This window comes from Maniola jurtina, chromosome 3, assembly GCF_905333055.1.
Source record: "Maniola jurtina chromosome 3, ilManJurt1.1, whole genome shotgun sequence".
Classification (NCBI taxonomy): domain Eukaryota; kingdom Metazoa; phylum Arthropoda; class Insecta; order Lepidoptera; family Nymphalidae; genus Maniola; species Maniola jurtina.
The window spans coordinates 16,085,702-16,105,943 of record NC_060031.1 but is presented as its reverse complement, the minus strand read 5'-3'; the positions used below and the strand labels follow the sequence as shown (position 1 = coordinate 16,105,943).

The 20,242-nt window shown below is 37.0% G+C and overlaps 1 protein-coding gene across 1 annotated transcript in view; it reads left to right on the top strand.

Annotated features, from left to right (window-relative positions):
- Nucleotides 1–10,954: 10,954 nt before the first annotated feature.
- Nucleotides 10,955–20,242, top strand: part of LOC123880728 (protein tiptop-like) — a 381,041-nt gene continuing 371,753 nt past the window's right edge. Inside the window, exon 1 of the mRNA XM_045929027.1 lies at nucleotides 10,955–11,388. The gene's annotated coding sequence lies outside the window, so the exon portion shown is untranslated. The remainder of the gene's footprint in view (nucleotides 11,389–20,242) is intronic.

Below are 20,242 nucleotides of genomic sequence, written 5' to 3'. Positions count from 1 at the left end.
ATGTTGACTTAATGCAGCACCGGGATAACCTACTCTTAGCTATCTATGTATTGTGTGGCACAATTTAAGAAAAAACCGGCCAAATTCTAGTCGGACTCGCACACTGAGAGTTCCGTACTCGAGTATTTTTTTTTACATTTTGCACGATAAATTAAAAAATATAATGCATAAAAATAAATAAAAATCTGTTTTAGAATGTATAAGTAAATCCCTTTCATATGATACCACACTTGGTATAGTTTTGTAACTTTGAAAGTTTAAACACATATTTTTTTAAAATTGTGTAACCACAAATTCACGGTTTTCGGATTTATTCCTTTATTTGTGCTATAAGACCTAGCTACCTGCCAAATTTCATGATTCTAGGTCAACGGGAAGTACCCTATAGGTTTTTTGACATACACGACGGACGGACAGACGGACAGACAGACAGATAGACAACAAAGTGATCCTATAAGGGTTCCGTTTTTCCTTTTGAGGTACGGAACCCTAAAAAACGTTTTTCTTTCTTTCTTTAAAACAATGTTATTAAGGTGGATTTTAGTATAAAGCTCAAATGTTTCGATGATCGAATTCCACAACGTTGGTGAGATCTTATACTAAGCCTACGGGCCGCATCGGGCACATTTTATACAAACGATGACATAAATACTCATTTGCAAGAACAATATCCGATATTGAGTGAGGCCTGTCTTGGCGGCGAGTACAGCGCGGGCCAAGGTAACGCGCCATTTGTATACTTTATACGTTTACTTTTCCAAATAAAAAGCGGTTTTCTGTTTACTTTTTTGGTTTGTATTAGTTAATATTCATACAGACTTTTTTTTGTTTAGGTCCTCGTATAACTCAATAAAGTTCTTCTTGAAGTAGAAAATTCATTTCTTAACATATTAGTGGATTTACATTGGGCTTTAGAGCCCAGTTAATTTAAAGTTGTTATTTTTTTTTTTTCATTAAATTTATAGCCTAGCGCTTGACTGCAATCAGATCTGCCTCATCGAGTTATAGATCAAAGTCAAATCTATATATACTTTGATTTTCCATACTGAAAGCTATATCTGTACCCCTCAGACAGACAAACAGGTAGGCAGACAGACACGCCTTTGCATTTATATATAATAGGTAGGTATGATTTTGGGTTTTAAAATCCCGCGGGAACTTTTTAATTTTTCGGGAAAAAGTAGCCTGTGGTATCACTGTCCAGGTCTATAACGGACCAACAACTACTTTCGCATTTATAATATGAGATGAGTGATGGATTAGAAGTAGCAGGAATCATTATAATTTATGTAGTTTCATTATAAAGGTAAAACGTTTTGTGGTTAACGATATTGCTACACTAAAATTATGCTAGAGCAAAATGTGTCCAATATTTTTGTCCTATAGTGTAGTCGAAACATTCATGTTTATTCACCGGCCTGCCAGCCCCTCAACCGATGTATTTATTGGTTTGCATCCAACCTATCTAGTGGAGTTACAGCCTTATACGCCGCACAACTCAAAATTCGTCTTACACTTTACAGCTGTATGTAGATTCGAGTTATGAAACCGAGAAAGGGAACGTAGTTTGTACTGTTTATATCGCCGCAAGTAACACGGTTTAGCTATCAGTACAGTCTGGATCCTAATATGGTGTTCGATGACGCTCTCGCCTCTCTAAAAAGTCTAAGATCTAGATGGGTCATTACGAAGAAAAGTTGTGGTAAAAAGTGTGGAAACTGTCAAAATAATGTCACTGGCCGTGAAGTTGTTAATCAAAGTCAAAGCCATTTATTCAAAATATACCCCATTGTACACTTTTTGAATGACAGTTGTTAAATTATATGTTATTGATGTATACTAATAATAACTTATTACTTAACGCTAAAACTGAAGCTACGAGAGTTCTAAATGCGCCTCGGTCTGAGAAGAGTTCACAACGAACTTAGCCACAATGCACTTTTCAGAATGTACTGAAAATTCTATTCACATTCAGCCATATTAGATGAAGTGGTCGGATGTCTTTCGCATTTTTGATGCGGCCAGCTCATACTGATGTCATCATTTGTAATTTCAGTTATGAAAAATGTGTCTCCATAAACATAGTTAAATAGTTAAAATACGCTCAAGTCTGCTTGTGCACTCGGTCTTGTAAACGCTATTTCGAGAAATCAGAGATTTGACCCGCGATCCTAGCTAGAGTAACCGACTATCTGCGATCGATTGCTAAGCTGTGGTAGCTTGTATCAAGACGAGTCTGTCAGATATTTCCTACGTAGCTAACTTCGCAGGCCTCAGATTTTGACAATTGTATAAACATTTTTAGATTACGAATACTAGCTTTTTATCGTTTGTTCTAGGCTATATTGGCTCTATCTAAATGCATGTTAAAATATTTAAGGACTGAAGAAATGTTCCCAGAGAAGGTAGACAAGTTAAAGAATGCTGAAAATATCTACTTAATTCAAAAATTACATAAAACCAAAAAACCTGTCAACTACGTTAAAGTTGCACGGGTTTAAAGATTTGTACTGTAAATCTTAGAGCCTTTTAAATTAAATATTATTAAAAGATAAACAGACTACATTCAGCTGATAAGTGTTGGAAGTATTGAATAATTTCACCTTACCATTGACAAACGATAATTCGCAATGAAGAATTCATTTAAATACCTACCTCTTCAGATTTTTTTTTAAGTTTCTTCACCTCAATCAATTTGAGCGATAAACTGAGTGCCGAGACGTGGTGATTTGGTTTTTGGGATTGATTTCTTTTATATTTTTATTACTTTTTTATACATATACAAAAGACACCCCTACGTTTAAGGGTAACTGGCAGGGGGTTGTCACGATACTAAGTGTTTGTGCATAACGTGATTTCTATTAGGTACTATTCTGAAGAAAATGTAAAAAATACACTTTATATTTTGATGTAAGATTTTTTACACCTTTTTACCTGTCCTATCTCCCAAAGCCACCATGATTCAAACTTCATAGTCGCTGAGCGTTCCTCCCTTTGTTGGGAACAATACGCAAGAGAAACTTTCAACTTTTATAAAATAATGAAGGCCTGGCACTCACTGGCTCTTAGTCCATAAGTATGCTTTTGCCAAAAAGTTAGATCATTACAAAATCTTGTGCAGGGCTCAAAGACTTTTTTATATTCCGATAGCAGGGCCTAATAAGTATACTTATTACTTACCTAATAAATAATTTAACATTGAGTAGGTATATTTCAATTGAAATAAGTCAGTCACCAATAAAGATTGAATAATAAAATGTAAATTCTTACATACATTACGAGTAAATAACGATAATTGGTAGTGAAGTGATCATTTGGCTTCGTTTTAAGAGTACATACACCTTGTTATTCGGAGAGACCTCAATCAGGCGATAAGGCGAGCGCCTCCACGACTGATGGGTTTATTGCCATGGACCCTCTCAAATGCATTATGTGTTTCTTAAACTTGTAAGAGGGTTCAAGATAAAACCCTATCAAAAGTGTTTCACTTAGTATTAAATTATGAATGACTAGATGATGCCCGCGACTTCATCCGCATGAAAGGTTTTCATCCGAGGTTTCAAAATCCCGCGAGAAATATTTGATTTTCTGGAGTAAAAGCCTAGATTGTCACTCTGTACTTATATCCAAATCCATGCAAATCATGTGGTGGGTGTGGTTAGTCTGTTACTGTGTGATTAAAGGATAAAGGCACACGTAGGTACATCCCATCCCACAGGAACCGAGAAAAAGTAGCCTATGGGGTCTGCCAACGCTGCGCTTCCGGTGCAAGGTCGCCATTCCAACACCTTGGGATGGGATCCCAATGAAGTACCTATCATCATCATCATCATCATCATCGTTTACCGATAGACGCCCACTGCTGGACATTGGCAGTTGGCTTGGCTGGTCTCTTGAAGGGACTTCCCCACGCCACGGTTTCCTGCGACTCACCTGATGTTGTCCGCCCACCTGAAATCAACATTCCAGGTTTTTCGAAATATGTACCCCGTCGTGCTAATGGCTACTTCAGCTTACCGATACGCTAAGGTCTGTGCGCTATGGTGAACCTTTTACTCAAAAAAACGTGAATTTTTATTTAATTTTTAGTCAAGGTCAGTAAAATGTACAAAAAGCGCGGGACCTTGAGCTCGTGTGAATGAACCGGGCGACGGTTTTACGGCTCATTCATAATCTCGTGGTCGTACTCACTCGCTGAGTTTCGCCTACGCGGCAACTACGCACTATACCTACTCGTATATTATGTGGCACTACTTGCGTATTATGTAGGTACTATTATGATGATGCCCGCGACTTCTTTCGCGTGAATTAAGATCTTTTTAAAAATCTCGTGAGACCTCTTTGATTTTCGCTATAAAAAGTTGCCTATATCAATTTTCGGGACGCAAGCTACCTCTGTACCAAACATATAAATCGATGAAACGGTTGGGCCTTTAAGAATCCCGTGGGAACTCTTTGATTTGAGAAAAAAAAATTTTGGAGACCTTCCACTTTTTTGGATGTAACATCCGTCAGTTCGATTTTTACATATAAAACGTAGCCTAAGTCACCCGGGCTATAATAACAAATCGATTGATACCTCATTCATCAAAATCGGCCCAGTAATTTAGGCACTACGATGGAACACACGGAATCTTACACAAACATACTATACATAGACTGCTAAAATCGTAACCCTTCCTGTTGGCTTTACCGTAGGCGGGTAATAAAATGTAAACTATGGGAAAACAGTAAGGCGTAGGCTTTTGTCTGATGCTACACTCAGATGAGTAAAGTACCTATTTGCTTCGGACAGCGAATGATTGAGGATTATTATTATTAACTCTACAGGTAATTATAACATTAAGTACCTAATGGATGAAGATATGCATTAATCTTGCATTATTCATTAGGTTTTGCTTAAAAAAGGATTTTGTAAATACTCTTTCCGTAAATAATACTTCGGTCCCTCTGAAATAGAAATATTTCATACTGATATTCTTAGTCCTTCTATAGGTACTAGTTTAATAAGCTTCAATAGCTCAACGGTTAAAAGAGTGGACTGAAAACCGAAAGGTCGGCGGTTCAAACCCCACTATTGTAGTAAGTGCTCCTAGTACAAGCTTGACGCTTAGTTGGAGGGGTAAGGGCAATATTAGACATTAGTCATTAGCGTTTCACGATGTCAAGCGCATAACAAGTCATACTTAGATATAAAAAGAACTTGTATAGAATACCTATCACAAGGAAGCACACGTCACCTGTCTTCCTGCTCATGGGATAAATAAACAATAAAGCAACAGTCCAGTTCAACTACAGGCCAGGAAGGGCCGACGGAACCGCGGCGCGAAGTTATGCGCGCTCGGCTTTTAATTACCCCCCCTTTACCGCGCCTCCCCGGCAGATAATAAATATGCACTTCGCACGCATCCAGCGATGCCTTGTAATTGACTGTTGTTGGACAGAGACGCTCAAAGATTTGACGCACCTTTGTAAAATAATATCTGAGGCCTCATTCAGAGAGACTCCGAGGCGGGGTATCATGTTCAGCGTGGTGCCGCCAAATGAAACGTTTTTTTTTTAATTCTTATTTTTTGAGGGGCTTTTATAGGTCACCTACCTACATGCCAGTCCCATCGGTACAAACTAATTTAAAATTAAACTAGTTAAACCTAACATTACAATAAAATGCAACTAATGTGCCGATACTAAATGATGCTCGCAACTTCGAATATAGGGTTTTTAAAAATCCCGAGGATAAAAAGCAGACTGTCCTTTCCCGGGGTGGAAGCTAACTATGTACTTACCAAACGTCAAAATCGGTTCAGCGGATAGGCCGTAACAAGCTCGCAAAGACGCAAACAGACACACATTTTACATTTACAATGTCGTATGGATGGATAAGGAAGTGGGTGTGGATTCTGAGAGCGTGCATGCAGGAGTGTTGTCACGCGTGTTTGTCATAAACAGATTTGCTCTTAGTAGAGCAAGCACATAGCTTCATTTCTATTCACACAACTTTCTTTCCCCGTGGCTGCGGGTATCGCTGCGGAAACCGCCACTGTTTCTGTATGAACGGAATAACTGCAAGATGCGCCGCGCTTGGCGACGCTCAACGCACCGCGCAACGCTGCATGTCTTCCTGAATGAGGCCTTGTCTGCACTGGTCCAACTCAGCCATTGCACTCTACGATCGTGTACAGAGCCACTTGGCCACATCTGGCGAACGCTGGCCGGCTTGCCAGATGTTTTCTGAATGCCAGATTAGTGGGTTTTCATATAATCTGCATTTTGTACATCTTGCGATGTGATGGACTGATAACGAATACATACGAAATATCCATTGTAGACAGGAGACCCCTGTTTGGAAGCGGTGGGGTGAGATGGTGAAGATTGTAAAGTTTGAGAAGCGGTGCATGTTATTACGGCTTGCGGTATGATGGACGTCGAAGCAGAGTCGATTGCTCACAGTTCACAGTTTAATTACTGCCCGCTGCCCGCGCGCTGCTCACTGCCCACTGCCCGCTGTCTGCAATTGACTGCCCACTACTGTCCACTGCTTGATGTTGAAAAAAATTGCCGAAATGTCCTTTTCTATTGAGCAATAACATGAAGAACTTATGGCCTAAGTAGTTGTGACAGCGCATATCAAAGGATCACGCTGGTTAAACAAATGGACTCTGGTCAGTATCTGGATGGGTGACAGACCTTGAGTGTTCGTATTTGAAATAATCTATTCGTTTTCACATACCTTTGAGAGTATTATGGAGAAGAGAACGCTCAGGCATGAAGGTTCCCTCACGATCTTTTTCTTCACATATATTTTAATTGCCTCACAACTCCGAAAAGTCAACCTTACTTATTGGTAGTTGGCTACCTTCAAGTCAAGAGAGAATAGACAACTTCTAGGCTAGCGCGCTCCATCTTACACTGCATCATCACGGGCTGACAGATCTGATTGCAGCAAAGCGCTACTTAGTCTATAAATTAAAAAAAATGCGCGGGATCGAACCCCAACCTCCCGAATACGAGGCCAACGTTTGAACCACTAGGCTAACCAGATTATTTCCAGACAATCCTATACATAATCTGAACATCAAAACTTAAAAACACTGACAACCTCGTATTTAGATCCAACAGGATGTGGCCGCCGCTCGTTAATTTAGCAGACAGACAGACAAACAGACAAAACCAATCCGTCAGCCATCACTCAACTGTCTTTTAGGACGCGATCTTGCCATTTTAACTCACCCATTAACAAACATTTCAGCACTCGTGTGGAAATTGAAATAAGGTCCATAATACGAGGTTAGATGTATTAACGGCGTGTTATGATGTTGTATGGGAGTAATTTTGCATCGTAAAGTGGGTAATTTTCGCGGCGCGGTGATGATCTGTCATCGCGCCGCTTTATGGGGTTAAATTATACGGTGCGATGCGCGCGGACCGTTTTATACCCAGTGATCCGTGCCCATCCCGCAAATTGGGTTAGACTTTAGAGCTGAAGGTTAAAGGTACTCTAAGGTTTATGATCGAGCTAATTACTATCTACTGAGTTTAGTTACGAGTACTTTACGATCTTCGTCATTACCATCTTGATCGATCCACCAGCGGCCCAGCGGCCCACTACTGAGAACGGGTCTCCTCTCAGAATGGGGTGGATATAGGCACGCTGGCGAGGTACGGACTGGCAGACTTGCAGATAATCCGCTGAAAAGCAGATTATAGCAAACTAGAGAATGCCCACGGCTTCGCCCGAGTGGATTTCAGTTTTTTAAAATCCTGTAGGAACTCTTTGCTTTTCCGGGAAAAAAGTAGCCTATGTCCTTCCCCGGGACGTACCCCAAGTCTGTACCAAATTTCATTAAAATCGATTCAATCGGTTGGGCCGTGAAAACGTAGCAGACAGACAGACACACTTTCGCATTTATAATACCTATTAGTATGGATATGGATGGATTAAGGTTTTTATTCCTTGGATACCATGGACTTCCGCAAAGTAATACCTACTTCAATACAACATCAATTGAATTTGTATTCGTACCTTACAAAATGTCTCCACCGTCTCTTAGACTATACCTATCTCTTTTACGAGTAGGTATCGTAAATATGCGTCATTTTTGTGCATCTCAATCCGCCCTATCATAGTGTGTGCAGTTTATGTGACTGTTGTGATCGCCACACTGGAGGTCGTCGAGCTCTGGGAGAGAGGCCATCGTTTTCCATGAGGAAAATCCACCATTGATACCACCGGCTACGGGGGAGCATAGTGGTAGGTAATGTGCTTTTTACCCCCGACCTAAAAAGAGGGGTGTTATAAGTTTGACGTGTGTATCTGTGTATATGTCTGTGGCATCGTAGCTCCTAAACTAATGAACCGATTTTAATTTAGTTTTTTTTTTTGTTTGAAATGTGGCTTGATCGAGAGTGTTCTAAGCTATAATCCAAGAAAATCGGTTCAGCCGTTTAAAAGTTATCAGCTCTTTTCTAGTTACTGGGGGTGTTATAAATTTTTGGTTCCTTGAAATTCAATGACTTAAAACTTTACTTAGTAAAGAAAAAGTTTTGATTTAAGTAGTTCAATCATCGATCGATTCAGGAAAATCTTGGTTACAAAATATGTAGATAAATTATATCTATCTCTATTAACATGGTAGACCTTCTAAAATATTATGATTTTGATCGTAAAATAGTGATTTGATTTTGAATGTCTGATTAAATTATTGTTTTAGTAATTTTGTTTATTATATGTCGTAAATTTTTTACATGCCTTTATGAGGTTTCTGTTTGAATGAATTTAAATATTTGGGTAGAGTAGGTAGGGAAAATTTTAATTTAATATTGCTACTTACTTAATATCCACCTATTGCGTGATAAGTAGTAAAACCAACTCGTACCCTACTTACATACTTACGTACCTAATACTTAATAGCTGAGGTAGCTCAGTGGTTAAGACGTCCGCCTTTCAATCGGGAGGTCGGGGTTTGGTTCTAGGCAAGCACCTCTAACTTCTCGGAGCTAAGTAGGTATGGGTGTCCTAAGCAATTAAAAATACCTATCACTCGCTTTAACGGTGAAGAAGACGTCTTGAGGAAACCTGCATGCCTGAGAGTTCTCCATAATATCCTCAAAGGTATGTGAAGTCTGCCATATCGTATTTGGCCAGCATGGCCATAATATGGTCAAACCGATCGTCGAGAATGAGAACCGTGTTTAGTAGTGAGCCGACGATTTGATGATGATGAACCATTATTATAACAAACTTCTTTTTTCCTACCTTAAATTATCATTATTAATTAATTAACATACATAATTTCTATGTGGAACAAATTGAAAAAGAAATCTTAAAAATTTAAAAGCCTAATCTACCTTAATAAAATTTACCTACCCATTATTTTATTTATTTTAACTATAATAAGAGACCTTTATTAATCTTCGTACCTAAGTAGAAATGTGACGGCTATTATTATTTCACACCGATTAATATGTCTAATACGTATAGTATAACCGTGGTATAACCTACCTCACCTTATACCTATTAGATAGGTATCAGGTGCGCTGAACATTTTAATTAGTAGAGTAAGAATGACTTATAGTACTTTTTTTTTTTATAATAACGGGATAATGCAAGGTTAAATGAATTCTAGGAATTAAATCTATTAGTAAATTAAACCCATAATAAAATAAGATAAAAAATATATACTAAGAGATAGGAAATTGGTCACGTCTACCTAACTCATAGTTAATTTTACACTACTTACCTACACTAGGTAGGTATATTTTATCATTTTGATAAGTGCAGTATGGGCAATAGTGACTTATAACAAAAAAATATTATCATTAACTAACTATTTAGTACATTAAATGGTCTGTTTCACGACCGCTACAAAAAAGTTATCCGACGAATAAATTTGACATTTTGACGAATTTCCAATAGAAAACTGCCAAAACGTCAAATTCATTCGTCAGAAAAGTTAATTTAGCGGTTGAAAAACAAGCCAATAATATTTTAAACCTAATTATATACGCATACCGTAAGTTGACATTAAAAACCTAATCAAAGTCGTTCGTCTTCAAAGTGCAGTAGTCGCAACGCAACAAATTGGCAAAAATGTAGGCACAACAATAATCGCGAGGCGCGGGGCGAGAGGGCCGCGGTGGGCGGCGGGCGGGGCCCGAGGCGCCGCCCGGTGCGAGCGGGACGGCCGACTGCAGCGTGCACGCGTGTGTCGACTGTCGTCACACGCCGCGCCGCCAGTGCAAGGTCACCGAGTGTGGCTGTGGTGTGACGTGTTATGGATGCTTTTTTTCTTGTTCTTAAAATGTAATTTTTTTTGGGTTCCAAATGAAAGTATTTTTCGTATTCGATTTTAACTAAGCATGCAAAAATAGATTTTGAAAACTGAATAAAGCACCACGCAATTCAGTTTTTTCAGTGTCAGTCATATTGCGTTCGGCTTTCTTTTTTTTTTTGTAAAAATGTATTTCGAATTAAAATTAAAAATTAGGTTTGGTAGGATTGATAAACAAATTTTTTTGATGCAATTGTATAATTATTTTCAGCTGAAATTTGTAGATACATTTCTAAAGATAATAATATTTAAAATTAAGATCAAGACATGTTTAAATTTCCTCTGTATATTTTTACATTTCTTGACTGCCAACACACAACAACTCATCAAACTTATTATGTAAATTAACAACTTATCAAATAAAACTTACAGTTTTCCAACAATAAACTCATTTAATTTCAATCTAACATAAAAGAAAAAATAATTATGGCAAAAAAGCAGCTGTGCAAAAGTGAATGCAAAAATGCATAATATTATTACGCCGATCCGTTGGACTCGTGTCGAGCGTGGACGTTTGATTGAGTGGCTCACTGTACTGTGCGCTAGTTCGCGAAACATCCGCGCGGCGACGTGTGGCGGCGCTAGCGTGCCGGTGCCGCGGCGCGCGTCACTCCGGCCGCGGCGAGCGACCACTTCGCACCGCGTCCCGCTCGCTCGCGCGTAAACACGCGAACCCCACGCGTGCGACCGTACTCCGCGAAGTGCCGAAAAACAACCCTTAAGTGTCCATTATACCGACTTGTGACGTTGTGCCAGTTTTGTGTTAAAGTGAAAAATTATCTTTTAAATAATATAAGTAAAAATCTCAAAAACCTTATACAAATTATAACGACAACATACGAGTCGACTCGACACCTGTTCAAATACGATTTGTTTAATTTGATAGATTGAAGGTTCGACGTGCCAGTGTCGAGGAATTCGTTCACGTATGACGACAAACAAATAGAAGTAAGAAAACAAAGGATTTTGATCCGTTGCTTGCTTAGGTGCAGGTGACAGTTTGTGACTCGTATGCCAGAAAGACTACTTCGAGAATTGGACACATTTTATGATCCAGGTAAGAGCGTCACAAGTGAAAAAGTACAAAATAGACAGAGTCAACTCTACAATTTCTAAAATTACAGACTTCTACCAAGTATAATAATATAAAAATAAAGAGTAAATGAAGCCCTGATTGGTTTTCCAATTAAACCTTAAATTATTTTAATATAAGTTAAAAGTGACTTATCTCAGATTAAGGATATAATCCAGGTAAGAAAAACAAGAAAGTGAAAATTACTTTGCTAGAATAAATATAGCGTCGACTCTAGCATTTTAAAGTTACACTTTGCTGGTTAAATGAACCCGTTTCCTACATTTTTTTTTCAGTTAAACTTAAAATTGATACGTCAAAATGCAAGTTTAGAGTGACTTTTGTGCGATTTAATAAGTTTTTGTAGCGTGCCAGGACCGGAAAACTTTGAAAATTGTCCGCAAAGCTCACAGTGGCGACACAGCGGCGGCCGGCGCTGGTACTGTGAACTATGGCACGCGAGTTTGCATGAAATACCACTGAAAAACTATTTTAAACTTGACTAACTTGGATTTGATATAACTTTTTATGATTTGGCAGTTAGAACTGACATCTACTGGATTAATTATTTTACAAACCTTAGTGTAAGTGAAAAAAAAACAAATTATATCATTACATATTCACTCATTTTTATCATTTCTAGATGAGAAAAATGGTGCAGATGTGACTTATTAATCGGGATTTAGGATGAAATTATGCAGATTTCATACAGATATGCGGATGTGTCATTAATAAAAAATAATGTAGATATTGGATAGAATCAGGCGTTACTTTGCGGAAGTTCATGTTTAGCAAGAAACAGTTAAAAATTATTTTGCTATAATCCGCCAACAGGATAAATCTGTATGGTCAAACATGCAGTTACAAGCTAAGCACCGCTTACCTCCCCAACCAAGCAATAAAGCCAAGTTCCCAAGCAAGCACTGCCACCACCATTCACATGCAACACCACACAAGACTTTTCCACTACTCTCGACGCACGTTTCGCCCCGACACCGGAGCATCCTCAGGAGATTTTGACTTTACAATGCTGTATTGTCAAGTACAATGCTGTATTGTCACTTGACAATACAGCATTGTAAAGTCAAAATCTCCTGAGGATGCTCCGGTGTCGGGGCGAAACGTGCGTCGAGAGTAGTGGAAAAGTCTTGTGTGGTGTTGCATGTGAATGGTGGTGGCAGTGCTTGCTTGGGAACTTGGCTTTATTGCTTGGTTGGGGAGGTAAGCGGTGCTTAGCTTGTAACTGCATGTTTGACCATACAGATTTATCCTGTTGGCGGATTATAGCAAAATAATTTTTAACTGTTTCTTGCTAAATAATGTAGAGTCAGATATTTCTCAAGTATTTACTTGATTGGGGTTTATGTTATTTTGTAATAAATATATAAATAAAATCATAAATCGCTCTATATTTACTGCGTTTGCAATGAGGCGTAAAAATAATAATCTAAAAGATAGAGGATTTTTTTTATAAATAAAATTAGCAGTAGATAGACCATAGATTAGAATTATAGCATAGGTTATATATATATATATATATATATATATATATATATATATATAACCTATAATATATATATATAACCTATATAAGCTATAATTATATATATATATATATATATATATATATATATATATATATATATATATATATATATATAGAATTATAGCATTACCTACTAAACAACGTCCCATGATAATTTGATCCACAATATTTAATAACAGCCTCAATAGTTTAATAACAGCCTTTAATATTGAGTGATTGATTAATAAGATTGATTAATTAATAGGACATAATTTAGTTAGGAATTTCCATAACATTTTTTGCTAACACTTTATTGTAATATGTACCTACAACCTTTAATTAAGTAATAAGTATTGTTATAGGTACTTTGCAGCGCCCTGACGGGGCTTCATGTTGTAATATTATAATATTTTTATGATGTAAGGCATGAATGCAAATAAATAAAGAATAAAGAATAATAAGTCTTTGATAAAATTAGACTAAGTCAATAAGAATAATGTCATAACTCATTACTTATTGATTTTCATCTAGTTCGTAAATATCGCATTGCAAAGTAATACGACAATAATAGAATATTAACATAGTCATTGTAAGCAATATGATTAAATTTTAATACATTCTTTAAATATGTACTCACAAAAAAACAATCAACATGCACCCGGTGAGGTGAGTTCCACCCCGAGAGAGTATTTTTTGTGAAATCCGCCATCTTTACTTGTGTAGTAGAGTGCACGGCGCGCGGGGGGCAGGGGCGGGGCGCCAGAGCGGGACGGCGAGCAAACATAGCGCCACGAGGATTTCCAAAATGTTTTATACACCTGCTTTTCTTTAATAATGAATAAATTAACTATGATTAAGTTTTTATTTCGAAAGGACTCATATTTTAAAATGTTTCGTACACCTGATATTTGATATTATTTTAGTTTAGCTTTTACCTTAGTAATATTTTTTCCAATTTGTTACTAACCTATCCAAACTTATCATTTCATTCTAAAATGAATCATGTGTGCCTGCTTTTATATTTTTTATTAAATTAAAACTAATTAATTAATTGCAATGAACAAGTGTAAATTAAAAATTTGTAACACCCTGACAAGTGACTTACAGTTACAGTGCAGACTTACTGGTTACAGTAACTAGAAATAAGCTGATAACTTTCAAACGGCTGAACCGATTTTCTTGGATTATAGCTAAGAACACTCTCGATCAAGCCACCTTTCAAACAAAAAAAACTAAGTTAAAATCGGTTCATTCGTTTAGGAGCTACGATGCCACAGACAGATACACAGATACACACGTCAAACTTATAACACCCCTCTTTTTGGGTCGGGGGTTAAAAACATCTTTGAATTGTTATTTAAACTGTGTGTCTTAAAAGGCTTAAGTAGATAGGTACCTACATAGTACCTAGGTAGGTACATATTATATCAACTGTTTCAAATTATTTGAATTATGTATCTACCTATATTAAGTTTTATTTAGGTAGGTAGATATAATACTTAAATGAAATAATATTTATTTTGTATATTATTGTAGGGAATTTGTTCTAAGTACACAAACATATATGATAATTCATTTTATTTCGCTTATTTATAAAAACATATGTAGATTGAGATAGTTCTACCCACCTTCTTGCAGGATATGAGGAGTAATAATTATAGGTCTATGAATAGGACATTGTTTTGAAAAAAAAAATCAAAAGAGCTTTCCTTTGAAAAAAGTTTTTTAAAAAGAAAGTTTTTTAAAACTCCTTTGTTACTAAGCATCTATTACTTTATTACCTAGTAGGAAAGTAATTTAATTTATAAAATTAGAGATATAAATCTATTGATAAGCGATTTAAAATATAAAAATATCCTGCCTTCATAATAAAATCATTAACCTCTTATTAATTACTCTTTTATAGAATCTTTATATCATTAAAGTAATAATATAATAAGCTAAATTATTACTAAAATGTCGTTAAACTAATAATTTATGGCATCTGGACACTCCGTGGGATATATTAATTCATAATATTAATATCTCGTATCATGCTAATGGTGTTCTTTTTGATATAAAGCTTTATAACTGTTATGATTTTCTTAATTTACGAGTTACAATATTTTATTTTAATAGTTATTAATATATTAATAGTAGGCTCATTTCAACGATCTTAAATAATAATATAACGTTGTACCTAAGTAGATAAAGTACCTATAGGTAATTATTTTATTTATTTTTATACCCGGCTGAGTTTCTTGTGGGCTCTATTCAGACCTGGGCGCGTTTGGAACCCACGTAGCTTTAGTTTTAAGTTTACATAAACGTAGGTATTATCACCACTATATCATCTTACAAATCTAACAATTCTGACCAGCAAAAGGTGAATATCTAATATCTACTTTGAATAAATGATTTTGAGTTTGAGTTTGAGTTTATTTATTTTGTACAAAAACTTAAAACTAAAACGTAAACATTGAAAGGACATGCACACGGACAACTTAATTATATCTTTAAGAGGTTTTTAACAGTTTTGCCCACAATACTTATTCAATGTTTTATAATATCTCTATGGGTAACACTGTGGTCTGTGGAAATTGGTAAAATCTATGAGATAACAAAAGTCCTATGACAGTGGGTAAAGTAGTCAATTGTAGCCGTTTCTAGAGACTGGAAAAGCGCGGTAACTTCAAAGAATATCAATTTGGCAGCCCCAAAATTAATATAACAGACCTGGGGCACTACTTCAATATTGTTTTGACAATTTCATACAAGTTTTACATGAAAATGTCAAAACAATATTAAAACATTACTACAGCGATGGTAGTAAGGCCCCTGGAATACCTACCCTATCCTATTTGATAAAACCGAAATGAAAATAAAGGTATTCTAATTTTGAATATGCCGCGCATTTCTAGACTCTACTTCCATTTGTCAGACGCTACTTTAGTAAATTGTCTAATTTTCTTGTCTGTATCTATATCAGTATTCTGTTGACTCTACCTATACCAATAATAATTTAAAGAGGTAAAGTTTGTAGGTTTTTTTGTAAGAAGTAATCTCTGGAACTTTGACACTTTGAAAATTCTTTCACCAGTAGAAATCTACATGATTCCTGAGTGATATAGGCCCTAAGTATATACTTTAATTTTCAAAACCTCAAAGATCCCTACAAAAGTTGTAATAAGCTACCCGTGTGAAGCTGGGGCGGGTCGCTAGTACTACCTATGGTATAAAGGTAAGAAAAAAAAATAACGCAGAAGAACAATAATTGAAATCTATCCATTGTATTGATCGATCGTTTAAAAGAATCATACGTTTCTGAACGGACGCGTGACTGATTTAACGACATAAACCGGCAATTAGCGAACAAGATGGCCGCCTGCGCCCGCGCCGCCAATGTCAATAGCGGCATAAATCATCCGCCATGTTTACTGTGACTATTGATTATTATTAAATATATTTATTTTTACTCATCGGCCTCTTTGTCTTTGTCGGATAGATACGACTAGAATACACTGTTAAATATACATGCGACAGTCGTGCGACAAAAAAGGCTTTTTATTAAAAAACAAGCTGCATCAGCTTATTTATAAAAAATTTGGCTGAAATTTGGAATGGAGATAGATAAATAATAATATTCTTTTATCCCGGAAAATCAAAGAGTTCCCACGAGATTTCGAAAAACCTAAATCCACGCGGGCGAAGTCGCGGGCATCGGCTAGTACCTACTAAGTAAGTAATATTAAACAAATTTATTTTTGCTCAAAGGCCGGTGTGTCATTGTCGACTATCACCAACGGTTTAAATGAAGACATTAATGATTGTCAGATCTAGCCTGGGGTTATATGCATTCAACAATCTATTTATAACATGTTCCTTATAAGGTGCTCGTTTGTTTACATTTTATGTTTACTCTACATTTTCCTGAATTATATTGTAGTATAGTAGGTAAATGATGCCCGCGCCTTGCTTGAATGTAGTTTTTTAAAATTCCGTGGGGACTCTTTGAATTTCCCGTAAAAGTGATCTAGTATGTCCTCTAATACAAGCTATTTCTGTACCAAGAAGATGATGCCTGCAAGTTATTCCATGTGGATTTAGGTTTTTAAAAAACCTGACTAATCTCTATGATTTTCCACGATTAAAAACCTTAGTAAGTACCTATGGCCTTCCCCGGAATGCAGGCTATCCATGTATGGTCAAAATTGCTTAAACGGATGACCGTGAAACGCTAGCAAACAGACAGACACGCTGTCGCATTTAGGTGGGTCTAACATTTTAGGACATTTCGATAAAATCACCTAATCGATTTTGAAACAAAATTCTAAAAACAAAAGAACACATAAGTTTCTAAATCATGAGCATGGGTGACTATTTATGAAAGATTTATAATAATAGAATTATTATAAAGGAAAAGAAAACCAGACCAACGCATTCGTATGCAAAAACGAAAATAAAACGACGTGATACATATTATATTTTAATCTATATCACATAATGGTCTATCTAATTGATTGTCTATGGCTATAAATTAGAGCACAAGGAGCGGGAGTGCTCAAGATGCCCGTCTCCGCCTGCGCCCACGCGTGGGAGTGCTGCCATAACTCACCCGAGGTATGTGGACTCACTATTGACTGCAACATTTGAAAACTGATAACAAGTATTTGATTCTAAGAACAGTTAGAAAGCACTACTAAATACTAGGTTCGTATAGTGCATACATTTTGAGAACCCACTTACACCTACCTACTTGCTCTATGTAATGCTTTTTCGACGACCGCTCAGTGGCAAGCGCTGTGGTCTTATTAGTGGAAATTCCCGGGTTCGATTCCCGGCAGGGGTTTAAAATTTTATTATTTCTAAATCTCTGGTCTGGTCTAGCGGGAGGCTTCGGCCGTGGCTAGTTACCACCCTACCGGCAAAGCCGTGCCGCCAAGCGATTTAGATTTTGAATCGTCTTCTTAAGACGCCCCTATCTTGAATATGAATTCAAAGAAATCCGAATCTTCTTCCATTGATGTTGCTATCAGATCAATTTATAATTTTTAACCGATTTCCAAAAAGGAGGAGATTCCCAAACACTAATTCGATGCGTATTTTTTGCAAGCAAAAATTGACTTGCCTAGCTGCTGGTATTTAGGCTTGGTAGCAGACAAAATATAGGTAAGTCATTTCTAACGTACAGATTAGACGACCAGATTACATTATGTTATTTAATATACATTGACAAGCCAATAAATTTATTAAAAAAACAAACTAGTTTCCACGTAAAGATATGGTGAGGCAGTAAAAATTCCAAATGTTTTGGACTCAGTGTAACGCATCGAATAAATCGTCGAATGTGTCAATTAACTCAAGTTTAATGTTGTATTTATGTAAATTGTCGCCTGACGGACCTCGGACGTAGACAAAAAGCATAAAGCTACTCGTCTCGTGGGGGAGAAGATATGCGCAACGTTCTTCTCTGCCATAGTAGAGGACCGCTGGGTCCAGATAATGTATCTTGGTCCTCAGACGCAAAGGAATAAGCATAGAGGGCGCGTTTCAAATACACTTTTTGGTGAGGCTGTGATACAATTGATTCCTCAAAGACAAAGTAAGATGGAGCATGGAAACAACCGGCTCGGCTTTCAGTTGCCCATAAGATGGTGTAGTAACGTAATGTATTGTTACATATTGTATCTTTTATGATTTGAAAAGAGCAACTGCTGAGTTTGTTGCCGGCTCTTCTCAGTAGAATCTGCATTTGTTATCGGCAAAAAGCTTAAAACCACTGAACAGCTCCTTTATAAAGGGACCGACTAGTTTTGTGTCGTAGTGACAGATTATATTATTATGTCAAACTGATAAGTTTTAGTTTTTATGTAAACAAGCGCGTTTAGAAATTGGATTTAACATATTTTCGAATTTTGTTTACTTGAAAATTGTTTAAAAATGTCGCCGATTTGAATGAACGTACTCGTATAAGTGCCATTCAGGACTCAAAATGTATGTGTTTGGATCAGAACGCATGTCCTCTCGCAAACGGTGTTACTTGTTGACAAAAAGTGGTTAAGAGTTAAGAGACGTGGCCGCGATCCGAGGCGTTTAGATAAATTGAATATTATTTAGAAATGTCAATCGTGTTCGGGAAAGGTGGGGTCGTAACTCCTAATAGATGGCTTTGATTAGGAGCAGTAGGTATGCCCGGTGTACCATTGGCCGGTGCAGGGTCCTAATATATTATGTCAATAACGAGACCCTATTTATAAGCGACTAATAGGCCTCATAAGAAAGTTCAGAGTCACTCAGCGGGCGATGAAAAACCTTGCTTGGAGTTTCTCTACGTGATCAAATTAGAAATGAGGAGACCCATAGGAGAACCGGAGTAACCGACACAGCTTTGGATTGCGAAGCTGAAGTGGCAATGGCCAGGGCACTGAAAAACGACTAACTACAAGTGTAAATAAAAAATTAATAACACCCCCGACGAGTGAAGGTTACGGTAACTAGAAAAGAGCTGATAACTTTCAAACGGCTGAACCGATTTTCTTCGATTATAGCTAAGAACACTCTCGATTAAGCCACCTTTCAAACAAAAAAAACTAAATTAAAATCGGTTCATTATTTTAGGAGTTACGATGCCACAGACAGATACACAGATACACACGTCAAACTTATAACACCCCTCTTTTTGGGTCGGGGATTAGAAAGGAAAAGATGTCTGACTGACTGACTTATCTATCAACGCCCAACGCTGAAAAACATTGCAAAACTAGTAGAACCATTAAAAGTAAAAGTATGGGGCACAACTTTTACATAACACCTAGTGCCTAAAGAGTACCTGTACAATAAAGTGGTCCCACCGCTTTGACCCATTGGTGGGTCCTATGGTAAACCACCAATTTCCTTACCACCTGCTTTAACTTGGTGAAGGAAAACATCGTGTTTGTAGTGTCATTAAAAGTAAAAGTATGGGGCAAGACATGATACCTATACAATAGGAGTGTGAATTTCCACTTCAAATATCTCCACATACCACTGTCTTGCATTGGCATGGTGCAGTATAATTAATTACCACTTCTAAACAATCGCCCACAGCTGCAAGACTTTCTACGATAAAATACGCGTTTATAATTCCCACTATTTATTATTTTACATCATCGTTTAAACAAGAGATCAACGCGAACGTGCGATTTATCATTTCCGAATCAAAAAGCTGCGGCTCTCAAGCAATATTGCGGTTACATCTTTGATCAGGCAGCACCTAATCAAAGTCAGATCAAGAATATGTTCGTGTAAACAATTTAGGAGTTAGCGGCAGCCGGAAGGATTTTTGAAACGAAGATA